Raw genomic sequence first — 12,643 nt, forward strand, 5'->3', positions numbered from 1 at the left:
TCTTTTAGAGATAAAAAATCAGTTTTGAGTATATTGAATAAATCAGAATTTGTAATTTGACCATTAACTTTATTACAGTATTATTCCAGGACTTCCTGAATTTAAAAGACCACACCTTAATCTTACTAACAAGGCGTGTTGATTCTACACATGATAAACTTCTCCAGAATCTAATAATTTCTACTTTCTGTTTTGTAAAGTTTGATGTCCAACCCATATCACCACGGACTGCCAAATTTGGTGTTTTACTTCCCATGCCTAAGAAAAAACGACAGACTCTATTCTGGACGTTATTAACGCGTCTAAATTCTCTAGTGCCCCAAATTGCCGATCCATAGGATAAGATGGGTTGGACTAAATTAGTATACAGAGTATTAAAAACATCATATGACATGCCACCGACACATTTAAATTTACTAATTATAGTACAAAGAGCTCTATTAGCAGATGTAGCTATCTCCTTTGCAGTGTAAATAAGATCAACTGATTCGTGTAACCATAACCCCAAGTACTTATAGGCATGTGAGTAATCTATGATGTTACTGCAACAAGTAAAGTTTCTACATGACCCGCTGGTTGAATTAGGGCGATAGTGAACGATTTTCGTTTTTAAAGCATTGATTTGGATTCGCAATTTACCGCACCAATTTGCACCACAGCCAAGCATATACTGCAGCGAGTCATCGTCTGGGGCTAAAAGAGTTATGTTATCTGCATACAATAATAAACTAACTATACTGTTATCAATTTCAATACCAGATTTAAGGTTATTAATGTCTTCAACTAAATCTTTAATAAAAACAGAGAATAAACTAGGGGATAGGACACAGCCTTGTTTTACACCACTGTGAACTTTAAATTCATCAGTTAGATACCCGTATACATTGATAACCGATCGATTACAGAGATATTAAATTATTATAGAACTTTTCTTTCACACCAGCTTCATTCATTTGAACAACAGACAGTCTCTATGAATTCGATCGTTAACGTTAACGTGAAAAGCCATTTATATAGCTGTTGGAATTTTACCAGACTAGGCAGAGAGGCCGCTATCGGGGCATATTCTTAAAGCAATGACCTACGAAGAGTATGCTGTCAGGGCATAGTTTTCCCCATAACTCACTGCACTGCGTATGTCCGTCTTTTTTATATCGTGACCTCTAGAGGGTCCAGAACTTACATGCTATTACACAATTTGCGTACGAGGAGCGACCATTCTGTCGGGAAGTTTAGGTCCGATATTCATGAAATTCGAACCATCCGATTTAAGAAAAAACGTTCAAATATATCACTGTTACACCCAAGTGATATATTTGAACGTTATTTCTTAAATCGGATAAACATTGGGACCTCTATTTTCCAATTCTATTTACTTTCAATATTGATTTCGGTATTATTTTAAGGTCAGTAGCTATCAGACGAGATTTAAAAAAATAAATAAAATCAATGCTAAAAACCCATACGCGTAAGTGAGTTATGTCAGTCCCGTATGTACCATAATGTTAGTCCCAAAATAACCCAGTGGACTTTAAGCGCTCTCCCAAAGTTGCTTAATTTCACGTTGTTTGACTTAGAACTGTTCAGAAAAGACCAAATCTGCCAATATGAGCGTGTTTCTATGCTCAGAAAGACTATCTTACAGGATCACATTTATTTCAACATTGTCGGGTTCATGAAAGTAGTTTATTTATACAGGTGTGTTATAAAGTACGTGCGATTGTATTCCAGTGTTAATTGTCAAATTTCCCTTGGACATAAAACAATTGTTCTCATCTGACTAATTCTTTGTTAAAATTTCGAAATTTTGTTGTTCAAAAACTGAATGTGACCCCCTTTTAAAAAAAGATGATAGATTCAAATTATACCATAAACAATCATTTGTTACTATTGTCTGCCCTTGAATAATATTTTAGATGAATACAAATATAAATTTCTCGGCATTGAAACATTTTTAATCCCATTTTTCATGTTGCCAGATAAAGAAATATTCTCTCGCCAATAAATCTTCCCAACCCTAATAAATAAAATAAACTTAACATATTTGTTTAAGAAATTAATTATGGTCAAGACAATGACTCCAGAATTTAGTTTTTCAACGATGGAATAGCCTTGAAAGCTTTTCAATGAATTAAACAACATATAATTTTCAGACATTCCGCAAAAACATGGCTGCTTCTACTAAAAAAATTTTTGTTTTTATTTTTGTCAAAGTATTGTAAAAACTAACCTACGGAGAAAGGTGTGTTATAGATATGAGCATGCTACGCATCATATCCAAAATTTAAATGATTTCATAAAAATTGACAGATTATAAATTGGTGATAAATAATTAATGATCCACTTTGTAAAGATGACACAAATAACTTACCTCTATCACACTCCTCACAAGTCTGTTTGGGAGATTGCTATCAGTCTTGTCGTGGTTAACGTCCGCTTTAACGAGAGTGATATCGTAGGTTAAGGCCGTTGCGATTTCCTCGACTACTGCTGATATACTTACATACGAAATAAATATATAACTTCTTTGATACGCTTTTAGTAACGTTCCGGTGAGGATATTCACTTCGTTTTATCAAGTAAATAGTAGAGATATCTGGTTGTTGTAGGGTTGAATTTAACGTCCGCTTCCACCCAATGTAATATCACTGACAATATAGATATCTGAAAGGTTCGTTCGTTGGTTCGTTGGGTTTATCGTTCACTTCCACCTAGGGTGATATCGTAGACAATGTATCGCACACATTATGTAGATCAATATATACCGTTTGTTAAATAAAAGTTAACGCCGGCTTCAACTGAAGGTGGCTTCGCAGGCCATAAAAACAAAAATATATACAGCAATAACAACAGGGGAACAATTAAAACTTAACACCTTTAATTGGGGACATTTACAAATAAAACTACACATGTAAAAGAAACATCCCATACTAATAAATACAGTAATTGTGTATCCTTAAAATTGTAACTCTTTGTATTCAGAATATGCAGCAATAACAACAGGAAAACAATTAAAACTTAACACCTTTAATTGGAGACATTTACAATACGCATAAAAGAAACATCCCATACTAATAAATACAGTAATTGGGTTCTAACAATGTTTTGTATAAACTGTTCTTTGAAATCCTACAGTTGATATAAGGCAGTTTATTATGTTATGATAAATGAAATCACTGTCACAATATATCTATTTCCTTGAAGTCAATTACCACACCTGGTTTAATTTTGCCGGATTTCGTGTAATGAATTTCCGCTTTTAAACAAATAACAATTATTTTTCAATGGAATCAACACGTAAATGTTGATCAAGTTCAATTAAACAAGCATTGAGAATAACAATCATTAGTCAGCTGGACTTGCTATATTTATTTTATTCTTACGAAGGAAGAAGGTGACAGTGAATATTACAGTGGCATTTTTATGTTCAAGAACTTTTTATGTTTTAACGTGTTTATGCCTTGTCTTTGTATATAGCTATAATAGCACCATCGCGTATCTCGAGATACGAAGGGCCGAAAGAGTTTTTTTTTAAATCTAAATGTGAGTGTACTCAAATGAGTGTCATTAATTGACAAAATGTCTAGCAATAAATGGTCTGAATTTGTAAAATATGGATTTAGTTTTACAGAACTTTGCGATAATTATGGATATTGTGAACCAAATGACTGGTATATATCACCCTTTTAACTCAAAACTGAACTGACAGAACTGTGCCAATCTATTATGAACAAAATGGCTAATTCCACACGGATTATTCTTATAAACTTTGAATAATATTCTGGATATATTTGGACTGATTGTATATTTATTTAAATTGTTGCCTTGAAAATGGAGCAAAACAACATTTATGAACAACTAAAGTTATTTGTTTGTATTACATATCGGTAGCTGTTGTTTTTAAAGATGCATTATGTAAGATTAAGATAAAGAGAGAGAGAGAGAAATGGGGTTTAACGTCCACTCGACACAAACTAGGTCATTTCGGGACTAACATATGGTTTTTAATTTTCTTTCAATAATTCGCTTGCGCGTAGGAGTCTTTAGCAGTGGGAGGAAACTGGAGGACCCGGAGAAAACCCACGAGGTTGGACAGGCGATTCGAAACCACGCCAGTCGACTCAATGACAGACTTTATGATACAGCGCGCGCACGCTAACCATTCAGCCATCCAACCCCCATTAAGATAAAGAGCTGACAATTCTCGCTATAATAGTGAACAGGGAACATTTTGAACATTTCAGTCAAATTACTTCATTCTGAGCGATGTTAGGACTGCTTAGAGAATAGAGTAGTCTCGATTATCATTGTTACGATCGCAAACAAAGTCGCGACTAGCCAGTATCCGCCAATCGTATTTAAATCTGTTGAAAATCAAAATCATCCAAATTTCTACAGAGTTAATTATGGACCTGACATATAAATAAATGTCTAATTAATAATTAAGATAAAATTTCAGGCCTAAAGGAATAGTCTGCTATAGGCAGATTTACCTCTAAAAATAAAGCACTTTATGTCATTTACCTCGTTTGTATTAAGCACTAAATGATCAAATAATAATATTCAAACATTTATACAAAAGTTACAATATTCACCAATGGCGAAATTCAAATACTCAAAATCCTTCTGTAAAGCAAGGACCCGCAGTTATCGAACATCTTAAACACTCAATCGTTTCTCGTAAATTGAATGGTCGTTTAACGTTCAACTTTTATTGCTCCATCCAGGCTAATGAATACAGCATACGCCATGTAGTGTGCTAGAGGGAACTCTTGCTCGGACAGCGTCGCTACGATCCATATATTTAATTTGAATTTTAACTGGATCTTTTAGGTGCATGACAACGTGCTCACGGGATCGTGTCAGGCTCTCCGTTCTGTAGGAGGATCAGTTCCTGTACATTGTGTTTTATATTTGTATACCCTCTGAATTTTAAATATTATAAAATGGAGCGTACATATGGCCGCAAGGAATGATCGCCAGGCCTCACCAGTGTTGACTTTAACCTAAGTCATGCGTATCCCCGTATTTCCAGTATCCAATTAATTCACTTCACCCAAATATGAATTTTACTAAAAAAAAATACAAAACTAACACTTCTATATAGTCAAAACACAATAAATGTTTAATTCGAGTCCCTCGTATGAATGTTACTCAAAACATTGCAAAGGCAATAGAATGTCTGAAACGTATCCCATGTTGGAGACACAATTATCGTACTCTGTGTGTTATATTTGGCATCACTAGAATTGCGATTTGCCGCGATTACGAAATGTTCAAACCAATTTGACTCGGCCTCAATTCACACAAATTTGACTTGGCCACAATTCCGAAATTAGCACGAATTGAACTCAGTCTGAAATACTAAATTCGCACGAATTAAATTCGGCCTCAAAACATTCTGAAGATAGGACGTCCTTTAAAAGAAGCAAATCTTGACAGTGAGTGGGAATGTCTAAACCAGGAACTTTGTTCTTGATGTCACGTCCCAATAATCCACGTACTCGATGTTTACAGATCGTAAACAATGATTGTGCTGAAGACGCCATTTTATCCAACCATTGGTTTACTGCTGAACCAGGATCTTCATCTTCTTTAAATGTCAGACAGGATTTGGTAGATAAACCGCATGTATGTAAAAATTTCAACAAATCTAATTTTGTCTTCCCCTGGAAAAATTCAGCCTGTTCGCATAATTCATAACATGATTTCAGGGATCGGTACGATGTTTGCCCAAGAGAAAGGTTCTCCGACAAAAGGTACTCACGCGCAAAACTGAACTCGTCTAATTTAAGAAATGACAGATCCAGAGCAGAGTATCTACCATCTTCATGAAACGAAACGTTAACATTATTCTGTATTAAATATCGAATCATTTCCTTCATTTTGTGGTGTCTTTCGTCGCGGAGTAATGCTCTATTTCTATGATGTCCCAAAATAACCATATGGAGGGGTGTGGTACCACGTAGAGGATGTACCATGGTTAAACTGGCGCCCTCTTTGATCATAAAATCTACTGTACTAATATTTAGAAGACCCACGGCTCTCAATAAATCATCATTCAGGTCCATTTTATAGCCTAAAGTCGTTAAGTATTTAAAAACAGAACTATTTACTTTCAGAGCTTGATTTATTACGTTGATATCGCCTGCTTTAAGATAAAAATCACTTCCAGAATCGTGTAACAATTTAAGGCAAGCTATCATTTTGGCAGGCGATTTTCTCTTCTCAAAGCAATACATAGAAGCCATAAAACCGTCATCATCTCTAAAATCTACATCTTTTTTATATGCCTCCTGATATTCTCCGTAGGATGGTAGGCCGTAGGATGGGGGGCGGAGTCCCAATCTAAGCAATGATTCGTCTGACCGTAATTCGCAGTCAGAATAGAAATATTCGTCTGACAGTGATTCATCGTCAGAATCTAAATATTCGTCTGACAGTGATCTGTAAACTCTTCCGACTCGCCGGTTATACTCTTCAAATGGGTCGTATTGAATTTTATATACCTCCTCATATTCTCTAAAATTCTGTACACCAATCAAAGGTTCAAATTTATTAGGAAATCTGAGAGCAGATTGTGATTTGGCGGACCTCGCTCTTGACCCACCGTCATTTGATCCCGACGACATTGACATCTTTGTCGCGTACTGACTTGGAGTAAGTCCATTGAGATAGCCTACTTTCAGTATTTCTTCTAAGCACTCTGTTTCGCCATGATACGCAGCTAGCATCAATGGTGTCATCCCCTCATCTGATTGTTCTACATACAAATTAGCACCAAACCTTAGCAATAACCTCACACATTTCAGTTTGTCTTTTGAAGACACGTCGCGTGCTTTTAAACATCTAGCCATGGCTGTCTCATCATATTTCCTCAGATTTACATCAGCCCCAGCATATAACAATGCTTTAACACACTCGGTATTGCAGAGACCAGCTTCCTTAACGAGTGGGGGATAGTAAGGGTCATTTATTCTATGTGGCGTGTACTTTATCAGATTTTTAAATTTCTTCAGTCTTGCCTTCAGTCTCGGCTTCAGTCTTGACTTGCGAGTCTTCATCTCTTAGATGTAGGACACGTGGCTGAAAAAATATCAAATTATATTAAATCCTATGGATGATGCGAAAAATATAAGTTTGTGTACATGAAGAAGAAGAAGAAGAATTGTTTTATTTAAGACCTACGAGACACAACAAGCATGATAAATCATCTACATTCGAAGATAAAAAATAAATACATGTAGTAGCAAAGATAAAAATAAAATTTGAAACGTACTAAAAATAACATTTTACTATTACATGTTCTTTAGTATGTTAGCAATCACGATATAAATCGTTTAGAATAAGAAAACATTAAGCAGCTAAAAACAAATGGGCATATAAAATAATAGTAATCAAAATGTCATCATATGTTAAAATATTTTCTATGATAAATCATTTTTTAACAGTGGCAGCTAGGATTTTTACCAGGTGCGAATTGATCATTAGGGAACATAGCTGGTGAGTTAGTGTCAGTGTTCGGAAACGTGGGTTTATGGTGGCTGTGGCGTTCCATAGCTTTCGTCTCGGGTCAAATTAGCAATCACATGTACACAAGAAGTGAGTCTCATCCTCTATATTTGACGTGTGGCAATAATTACATTTTCTGTCTGTTAATAATGTCATTGGTCTTGCTAAAACACTACGTTGCGATCTGTCGAGTATATATTTTACATAAGGTTCGACATACAATGAGTGCTTAAATAGCCTATATGTTCTTAATTTGCTACCATTAATTAACCCCTTTTTATTCCATAGCCCCTGGTGGGGTCTTCCCATATCGCCGACTCACCAGAATTTGGAAAGTCGACCGCGGCACTCTTTGGTTGGTTAAAAACGGATTAAAAGCGTTAATAAGGCAGGGGCCAGTCATTATTAGTTATTAGTTCACTTAAATTGATTTTTATCAGAATTCAACTCACTCACTAATTAATAAAATGAATATAGTTCACTTAAATTACATGAACTTGAATTTTGTCAGAATGCAACTCACTCATTAATTAATAAAATAATAGGCTATAGTTCAACATAAAGCTGACAGGTGATCGAAATTTAGTTCATTGTGATTATTTCTCATAATAAGTTGAATACGTAAATCATTCCAAGACATTTCTTAACAATTTTCAAGTGTAAATAATTTAATTAAATCAACCTGTCAATAACATCATATTCATTGTATTGGACGTTAAATCTTTAATAAACAACAAGACATTTTATATTCATTTCTTTCTATGGTGGCTAATGCACAGTTACAATCTAAGTTTATTCCTACAGCAAAAGGTGGCAGATACCTATGTGTTTCTGGTTTTAAGTATAGACTTAGTGATATGGCAGTGCTGTGAAAAAAGCAAGGGATGTAGGGCCACAGCATCTACCATTTTCGATATAGTTAGCAGAATATACGTCGACCACATCCACCCACCAGCCCATTCCAATATACAAGTAAGTAACTGTGTTATAAAAAGCATCTTTAGAATTGCACTTCATAGATGTGAACAAGGAAGAATGAATTTTTGGACTATGTTGGACACTTTATGCGTGCAAAAAGTTAAAGTTATGTGTTGTTAAAGGTTGTTAATGGTTGTTAAAAAGTTTAACACCGACCAAAATTAGTATACAGAGTATTAAAAACATCATATGACATGCCACCGACACATTTAAATTTACTAATTATAGTACAAAGAGCTCTATTACCACAGTCAAGCATATACTGCAGCGAGTCATCGTCTGGGGCTAAAAGAGTTATGTTATCTGCATACAATAATAAACTAACTATACTGTTATCAATTTCAATACCAGATTTAAGGTTATTAATGTCTTCAACTAAATCGTTAATAAAAACAGAGAATAAACTAGGGGATAGGACACAGCCTTGTTTTACACCACTGTGAACTTTAAATTCATCAGTTAGATACCCGTATACATTGATAACCGATCGATTACAGAGATATTAAATTATTATAGAACTTTTCTTTCACACCAGCTTCATACATTTGAACAACAGTCTCTATGAATTCGATCGTTAACGTTAACGTGAAAAGCCATTTATATAGCTGTTGGAATTTTACCAGGCTAGGCAGAGAGGCCGCTATCGGGGCATATTCTTCAAGCAATGACCTACGAAGAGTATGCTGTCAGGGCAGAGTTTTCCCCATAACTCACTGCACTGCGTATGTCCGTCTTTTTTATATCGTGACCTCTAGAGGGTCCAGAACTTACATGCTATTACACAATTTGCGTACGAGGAGCGACCATTCTGTCGGAAAGTTTAGGTCCGATATTCATGAAATTCGAACCATCCGATTTAAGAAAAAACGTTCAAATATATCGCTGTTACACCCAAGTGATATATTTGAACGTTATTTCTTAAATCGGATAAACATTGGGACCTCTATTTTCCAATTCTATTTACTTTCAATATTGATTTCGGTATTATTTTAAGGTCAGTAGCTATCAGACGAGATTTAAAAAAATTAATAAAATCAATGCTAAAAACCCATACGCGTAAGTGAGTTATGTCAGTCCCGTATGTACCATAATGTTAGTCCCAAAATAACCCAGTGGACTTTAAGCGCTCTCCCAAAGTTGCTTAATTTCACGTTGTTTGACTTGGTTAATTAGAACTGTTCAGAAAAGACCAAATCTGCCAATATGAGCGTATTTCTATGCTCAGAAAGACTATCTTACAGGATCACATTTATTTCAACATTGTCGGGTTCATGAAAGTAGTTTATTTATACAGGTGTGTTATAAAGTACGTGCGATTGTATTCCAGTGTTAATTGTCAAATTTCCCTTGGACATAAAACAATTGTTCTCATCTGATTAATTCTTTGTTAAAATTTCGAAATTTTGTTGTTCAAAAACTGAATGTGACCCCCTTTTAAAAAAAGATGATAGATTCAAATTATACCATAAACAATCATTTGTTACTATTGTCTGCCCTTGAGTAATATTTTAGATGAATACAAATATAAATTTCTCGGCATTGAAACATTTTTAATCCCATTTTTCATGTTGCCAGTTAAAGAAATATTCTCTCGCCAATAAATCTTCCCAACCCTAATAAATAAAATAAACTTAACATATTTGTTTAAGAAATTAATTATGGTCAAGACAATGACTCCAGAATTTAGTTTTTCAACGATGGAATAGCCTTGAAAGCGATTAGTGATTTTGTACTATCGCTTTTCAATGAATTAAACAACATATAATTTTCAGACATTCCGCAAAAACATGGCTGCTTCTACTAACAAATTTTTTTGTTTTTATTTTTGTCAAAGTATTGTAAAAACTAACCTACGGAGAAAGGTGTGTTATAGATATGAGCATGCTACGCGTCATATCCAAAATTTAAATGATTTCATAAAAATTGACAGATTATAAATTGGTGATAAATAATTAATGATCCACTTTGTAAAGATGACACAAATAACTTACCTCTATCACACTCCTCACAAGTCTGTTTGGGAGATTGCTATCAGTCCTGTCGTGGTTAACGTCCGCTTTAACGAGAGTGATATCGTAGGTTAAGGCCGTTGCGATATCCTCGACTACTGCTGATTTACTTACATACGAAATAAATATATAACTTCTTTGATACGCTTTTAGTAACGTTCCGGTGAGGATATTCACTTCGTTTTATCAAGTAAATAGTAGAGATATCTGGTTGTTGTAGGGTTGAATTTAACGTCCGCTTCCACCCAATGTAATATCACTGACAATATAGATATCTGAATGGTTCGTTCGTTCGTTCGTTCGTTCGTTGGGTTTTTCGTTCACTTCCACCTAGGGTGATATCGTAGACTATGTATCGCACACATTATGTAGATCAATATATACCGTTTGTTAAATAAAAGTTAACGCCGGCTTCAACTGAAGGTGGCTTCGCAGGCCATAAAAACAAAAATATATACAGCAATAACAACAGGGGAACAATTAAAACTTAACACCTTTAATTGGGGACATTTACAATTAAAACTACACATGTAAAAGAAACATCCCATACTAATAAATACAGTAATTGTGTATCCTTAAAATTGTAACTCTTTGTATTCAGAATATGCAGCAATAACAACAGGAAAACAATTAAAACTTAACACCTTTAATTGGAGACATTTACAATACGCATAAAAGAAACATCCCATACTAATAAATACAGTAATTGGGTTCTAACAATGTTTTGTATAAACCGTTCTTTGAAATCCTACAGTTGATATAAGGCAGTTTATTATGTTCTGATAAATGAAATCACTGTCACAATATATCTATTTCCTTGAAGTCAATTACCACACCTGGTTTAATTTTGCCGGATTTCGTGTAATGAATTTCCGCTTTTAAACAAATAACAATTATTTTTCAATGGAATCAACACGTAAATGTTGATCAAGTTCAATTAAACAAGCATTGAGAATAACAATCATTAGTCAGCTGGACTTGCTATATTTATTTTATTCTTACGAAGGAAGAAGGTGACAGTGAATATTACAGTGGCATTTTTATGTTCAAGAACTTTTTATGTTTTAACGTGTTTATGCCTTGTCTTTGTATATAGCTATAATAGCACCATCGCGTATCTCGAGATACGAAGGGCCGAAAGAGTTTTTTTTTAAATCTAAATGTGAGTGTACTCAAATGAGTGTCATTAATTGACAAAATGTCTAGCAATAAATGGTCTGAATTTGTAAAATATGGATTTAGTTTTACAGAACTTTGCGATAATTATGGATATTGTGAACCAAATGACTGGTATATATCACCCTTTTAACTCAAAACTGAACTGACAGAACTGTACCAATCTATTATGAACAAAATGGCTAATTCCACACGGATTATTCTTATAAACTTTGAATAATATTCTGGATATATTTGGACTGATTGTATATTTATTTAAATTGTTGCCTTGAAAATGGAGCAAAACAACATTTATGAACAACTAAAGTTATTTGTTTGTATTACATATCGGTAGCTGTTGTTTTTAAAGATGCATTATGTAAGATTAAGATAAAGAGAGAGAGAGAAATGGGGTTTAACGCCCACTCGACACAAACTAGGTCATTTTGGGACTAACATATGGTTTTAATTTTCTTTCAATAATTCGCTTGCGCGTAGGAGTCTTTAGCAGTGGGAGGAAACCGGAGGACCCGGAGAAAACCCACGAGGTTGGACAGGCGATTCGAAACCACGCCAGTCGACTCAATGACAGACTTTATGATACAGCGCGCGCACGCTAACCATTCAGCCATCCAACCCCCCTTAAGATAAAGAGCTGACAATTCTCGCTATAATAGTGAACAGGGAACATTTTGAACATTTCAGTCAAATTACTTCATTCTGAGCGATGTTAGGACTGCTTAGAGAACAGAGTAGTCTCGATTATCATTGTTACGATCGTAAACAAAGTCGCGACTAGCCATTATCCGCCAATCGTATTTAAATCTGTTGAAAATCAAAATCATCCAAATTTCTACAGAGTTAATTAAGGACCTGACATATAAATAAATGTCTAATTAATAATTTAGATAAAATTTCAGGCCTAAAGGAATAGTCTGCTATAGGCAGATTTGCCTCTAGCATAATGCATCTTGAAATGAAGTATAACT

Source organism: Patella vulgata, chromosome 9, assembly GCF_932274485.2.
Source record: "Patella vulgata chromosome 9, xgPatVulg1.2, whole genome shotgun sequence".
In the NCBI taxonomy this organism is placed as follows: domain Eukaryota; kingdom Metazoa; phylum Mollusca; class Gastropoda; family Patellidae; genus Patella; species Patella vulgata.